The sequence below is a fragment of the Gopherus evgoodei genome, chromosome 22, assembly GCF_007399415.2.
Source record: "Gopherus evgoodei ecotype Sinaloan lineage chromosome 22, rGopEvg1_v1.p, whole genome shotgun sequence".
NCBI classification, from domain to species: domain Eukaryota; kingdom Metazoa; phylum Chordata; order Testudines; family Testudinidae; genus Gopherus; species Gopherus evgoodei.
In genome coordinates, this window is record NC_044343.1 from 6794699 (window position 1) to 6800698 (window position 6000).

Genomic DNA, 6000 nt, shown 5'->3' on the forward strand with positions numbered 1-6000 from the left:
AGAACCTCTGATCTAGATCGTTCTAAACTCCTTGGGCCAATTTAATCCCTTAAAGGATTGACTTCTTCAGCTGGCCCTGGCTACAGATGTGTAAGCATGTGTGTAATGTATGTAGTTTTCTTAGGAATTTAATTTAAAATATCTCCACTTAAGTGGTACAGATGCAGATATATACAACTTTAATGTTGAAAAGAATGTAGAGGAATAGATTAAAAACTTTAAGCAACTGAGGTGGTTGGTATCCAAAGGGGGTGAAGGTGGGTGGGAGTGTCGATATAGATTCATGTATTCTGAGGCCAAAAGGTACCACTGTGATCATCTAGTCTGACGTAGAGAACTTCCCCAAACGGGTTCTGAGAGTAAATCTTTTAGAAAAAGCATCCAATCTTGACTTTAAAATTGTCAGTGATGGAGAATCCACCATGACTCTTGGTAACTTGTCCCAGTGATTAATTACTCTCACCATTAAAAACATAGACAAATTCAGAGTGAAAATAAGGCATATCTTCAATGTCCAGCCAATGGATCATGTTATACCTTCTCTGTTAGACTGAAGAGCCCAGTATTAAAGATTTAGTACTCACAGACCGTAATCAACTCACCCCTTACCCTTCTCTGTTAAACTAAATAGACTGAACTCCTCGAGTCTATCACTGTAAGGCATGTTCTCTAATTCTTTAATCATTCTTGTGGCTCCTTCCTGTACCCTCTCCAATTTATCAATATCTTTCTAGAATTGTGGTCACCAGAACTGGACACAGGATTCCAGCAGCAGTTGCACCAATGCCAAATACATAGGTCAAATAACATCTTTATTCCTACTTATGATTCCTGTTTATGCATCCCAGGATTGCATTACCAGTTTTGACCACAGCATCCCACTGGGAGCTCACATTCAGCTGATTGTCCACTATGACCCCTAAATCTTCTTCAGAATCCGTGCCTCCCAGGATAGAGTCCCCTATCCTGTAAGTATGGCCTGCATTCTTTGTTTCCAGAAGCAACCTGGTCTAGAGGGAAGTGAAGGCAGCTGCAAAAAATTAAAAAAATAATATAACAAATGGAAGAAAGGGAAAGTTGATCACAATGAATATAAATCAATAGTTAGGAATTGTAGAAACTTGATAAGGGAAGCCAAGGGACACAAGGAGACATCTATGGCCAACAGAGTTAAGGATAATGAGGAGTTTTTTAATTAACTTAGGAACAAAAAGAATCCTAACAATGGTATTGGTCCATTACAATACCATTGCATCTATTTTACCTATGCACCCACGAAAGCTCATGCGCCAATACGTCTGTTAGTCTATAAGGTGGCACAGAACTCTTTGCTGCTTTTACAGATCCAGACTAACACGGCTCCTCCTCTGATACTTTCAGGTGAGGCTCTCTCACATTCATGTGACTTCAGGAGCTAGAGCTTTAAGAAAAATGCCAAATATCGGAAGATTTGGCAACATTGCAACTGGGGCCAGCTTTTCAAAAGATCTCTGCTAAAAATGGCCAGGATTTCAGAAGTGTTCAGCTCCCATTGTGACTCTCAGGACCAGCTTTTTGAACAGGCTGATCTCTTCTGGAAAGCTGGTTCTGAAGTCCTTTTGATTCCTCCAAGCATACTTGAGTGGTGTCTCCGACTTGAACTGGTTCCTCTGCACAGCAGTGAATTTCATCCAGCCAGTGCTGGCAGCCTGCAGAGTAATCTCCTTGGGGTTGAGGGAGGGGAAACCCCATTGCTCAGATCATTTCAAACCAAACTGGCCAAAGCACTAGAGAAAAGAGCATGGGGAACGATCCTGTGCTGGCTTCGCTGGAGGGGAGTGGACAAGGTGACCCAATAAGTGTTTTCAGTCAGCGAATCCCATGGGTAAGAGCAAGATGAGCTGATGTCACAGAGTACTGGAATCAGTTTGAAGAGAGAGGGTGAAGTAGTAAATGAAAGCGCCACAGGAACGAAGTATATGGACCATCATACTGTTTTACATTCACACAGCACCTTTCCTCCCGGGATGTGCTGCCAGCTACCTACACATGGGCTAGAGGACAGCCACAGCAGCAAATCTGGTAAGAAAATGTGAGGTTTTGGCCCAGGACACCTCTGGTAGAAGTGCCAGGTGGATATGTAGGGCCTTGTAATAATAACCAGAGGGTTGAGTGGATTTCCTGCCAGTGGATCATGCTGGCGGGTCAAAGAATAGCAGGGCCAGCCCCATGCCCCCTAAGTGCTAGTGGGCCCTCACTACGCCACAAACCCAGCGTTCCACGCCAACCTCCTTGGTGTGCAACCCAGGTACCCGTAAGGGGTAGTGACTAGGCAGGGGCTGGCAATCTATGTACGTACTTAAGCCAAGAAACCGACCTCGGCCCCATCCAATGTTGATGTTGGGCAAGGAGAGAAAGATGATGACTAAGCAGAGAATCATTGACCAAATCAAGTCATCCTGCAAGGTGGTATCCCAGCAACCATAGTGCTGCTGCCTCCTGCACTTAGCTGTGGGGACTGGGAATACAGGTCGCCTGGTTTGCGCTGGTTCTGATACCTCAGTTTGTCTTTCCGGCCCGTTTTCCTGGACAGCAGAGTCATAAGCTGCTGAGAGCCTTCGCAGGACCCCCCATCTCTTCTAGCCATGCTCTAGTCAGGACTTTCTCCCAGTAGCCATATAGGAAGGGCAGACCCACAGGTTGAGAACTCATGCTCTGCTCTAAACTCTTCCTACAGGAACTATTCCCGCTGTTGAACTGGTTCCAACTCCCTTCCATCCACAGAGTTATTGCAGGAAATGTGTCAAAGTAAAAGAAGAAAGCAGATGCTGACACCAAAAACGATTCAGCAGGTTTCCTTTGGTTTCCTATTACAACTATCTCCTGGGGCTTCACCTACACCTGTAACGTTTCCATTCCATTGACAACGATATTACAGTGCAGTTGTAATTGCTCCATAGTTAAGGTTGCATTAGTGAATTTCAGTCTGTTGCTGGAAAGAATGCTGACTATCTGGTGTCTTTGAGTGAGGGTCGGTAAAATGAAAAATGGCCCAGAAGCTTTGGCTAATTGTGGATTTTCTGGCGTATTAGGGGATGCAATTTGAAGTTCTGGAACATTTATAATAAGCTGAGGAAAAACAGATGTCTTGGAAATTTTTTCTGGGGAGCAGCTCACTTTTTTTTGAACTCCTTTTGCAAGAAATCTAATGTACTCTGAGATGCTCTCCTTTGATCATATTGCTGCTTCTCATACACTCCTTCCTAAAGCATCACTTTGGCATCAGGAGTGTTTGTTTGATAACGTTTTAACTATAATGGCAACAGAAATGCAAAAATGATACACACATTCCACCCCCAGCTTCATCGCTTACCCTCCAACACAAAACCTTAGCAGTATGAAGGCAGAATAACTGCCCCAGGGCATGGAATGTGTGACAGTCAGATGTGCTGATCTGTGGATATCAGTGATAGAAAAGCATAGCAAGTCTCAACATTGGGCATCAGAGCATGAGTGGGATGACACTGGCATAAGTATTGCTTTTGGGTACGTGTTGGAGATGGAAATGAAGGGCTTGGGAGGCACTGGAGTTTGTTCTGCACAGAGGTGTAAGCAATATGAAGGTGGAAAGGAATGCATAAATCTTTCCCTCAGGGGTGGTGGGTAAAATAGGCCAGGTCCTGGCCCCGGCCCATGCTCCTCTTTCTCCCCCGAAGCTGGTGGGGGCTCAGCTCCGGTCAGAGGCCAGCAGGCAGCTGGGGCCAGCCAGCAACCTGGTGGTGTGGCCAGCACTGGGGTTCACGGGTTTTTTCCAGGACTCCTCTGGCCTCGGAACTCTGGTGGATGACGGGGGCGGTAGGAGCAGGGCCTGTCTGAAGGGGTAGGGCCTTGAGGTTAGTCTCCCTGAAGGAGGGGCTCACACACTGCCCATGCTTTCTCTTTAACTTATTTCCATACTTCTAAGGTTTTGGATGGATGGGTATGTGTGTCCTGCTGTCCCCAAACTCTCACTATATGTACCTTTTGTTTACAAATATATATTGATCGTTGCCTGTCAGGTTCACTCCCTCTGGGGCACCTGGCATTGGCCACTGTCTGCAGACAGTTTACTGGGCTAGATGGACCATTGGTCTGACCCAATAAGGCTGTCCTTCAGTCATGATCTGGTTTGTTGTCTATTCCTGGCCTAACAAATCCCAGTCCTCACAGTGTCCTTAGGACTGTTTCGCAGTGCGAACACAGCCAAGGCCTGGTTATCAAAGGTGCTGAACCAGTTGGAAACTCAGGCCATGGTGTTCAACACACTTGAAAATCAGCCACTAGTAGCTGGGAACTCAAAGCTGCTCCCAAAATAGCACGAGTCTGTGTAACTGACCCCAGTGGAGTAAACAGATTTGAACCCAAGACTTTCAGAGCTGAATGAGCCTCTGTTGCACCAGCTAAAAGACACTATCTGCTAATGGAGGCAGCAGCAATCATAAATATTTTATCTGTACTAGCCATTAGAGGGAGACACAGAGTAATTCCCCTAGTATAAGAAGACCTAGTTTTATATGATGCTGCTCATCTGTAGATCTCAAAGCACTCTCTCTCTCTTTCTCATGGATGCTCTGACATCCCAACATCAATCTCTCCTACTCCTGGGCTTCCGCCATGTTCAGTTAAAAACAACAAATGCATAAAAACTTCATCCTCTAAGCATAAAATCCATAAAATTGTTCTTAGGATTCTCCCTGCTAGACCTCCTCTCTTGCTGTGCCTGGTTCAAACCGTTTCTTGTATATACTCTTGAGCTGGAGCTAATGGGATTTGCCTGGTGAGCCAGCAGAAATATCTCTGCATCCTTGAATAGAGCCCTGAGATCCTGACCCTTTGGGCCTCCATGCTGATGTTTCAAAGGGCATGATGTGCTCAATCCCATGGTCTTATCTTCTGACAGTCCCAGCTGGTCGGGCAACCTGTCGGTGAAAGCCAATAGCTGAGGCTTCAGAGCAAAGCGAATCCCCTCCCACACACATACTGATGCTCTTGGCTAATAGTGCAGGTATTGCTGTATGTCGGGGGTCGGCAACCTTTCAGAAGTGCTGTGCTGTGTCTTCATTTATTTACTCTGATTTAAAGTTTCGCCTGCCAGTCTTACATTTTAACATTTTTAGAAGGTCTCTATCTATGTCTATAATATATAACTAAACTATTGTTGTATGTAAAGTAAATAAGGTTTTTAAAATGTTTAAGAAGCTTCATTTAAAATTAAATTAAAATGCAGAACCCCCCAGACCTGAGTGCCACTGACAATCAGCTTGCGTGCCGCCTTCGGGACGCCTGTCATAGGTTGCCTACCCCTGCTGTATGCAGAGAGGAAAGACCTGCCAGAAGTGACTCCATCATCAGCTTATGTATCCAGGACTTTGGCTGTGCTTATCCTAACTGGGATGGTTCCATCCTCTGCATCTGCTTACATCACGAGTAGGCAGGATACACATACCTTTATGGCACGGGCAGGTGCTATTTCCACCACCATCCTCCCTTGAGAGGTAACTGGGGTTTCCATTGGGGACTTCATTGGGCTCCTGCTAAATGAGGCCTCTAAGGAATGTGATACCCTGGACAGGCAACCCCCAGTAGTCAGCCCTGCCTATAGGAGGTTGTGGCAGCCCTGTTACTATTGCAGTCCCCCCCTCCCCCAGCCCTGGGCTTTCCACTGCTAGAGTCCCTGGCATGATTTACTTTAGCAGGAGGTGGTGTAAAGTGCAGAGAATTTAGCCCATTGCTTTAGCTCAGAGAGGAAAGATGAGTTTAGGGTTAAGGGACTGGGATGCAGGAGTCAGGGGTCAATTCCTGGCTCTGCCATAGACTACCTGTCTGATAGACTCATAGACTTTAGGGTCAGAAGGGACCAATATGATCATCTAGTCTGACCTCCTGCACAAAGCAGGCCACAGAATCTCACCCATCCACTTCTATAACAAAGCCCTAACCTATGTCTGAGTTATTGAAGTCTTCAAATTGTGGTTTGAAGAC

At 45.7% G+C, this 6000-nt stretch overlaps 1 long non-coding RNA gene across 1 annotated transcript; it reads left to right on the forward strand.

The window, feature by feature from the left end:
- The first annotated feature begins 1150 nt into the window (after positions 1-1150).
- On the forward strand, positions 1151-2793 carry LOC115638778. The gene is made up of 2 exons (XR_003997524.1): positions 1151-2061; positions 2717-2793. It is a non-coding gene; the product is annotated as an uncharacterized LOC115638778 (long non-coding RNA).
- Positions 2794-6000: the final 3207 nt, after the last annotated feature.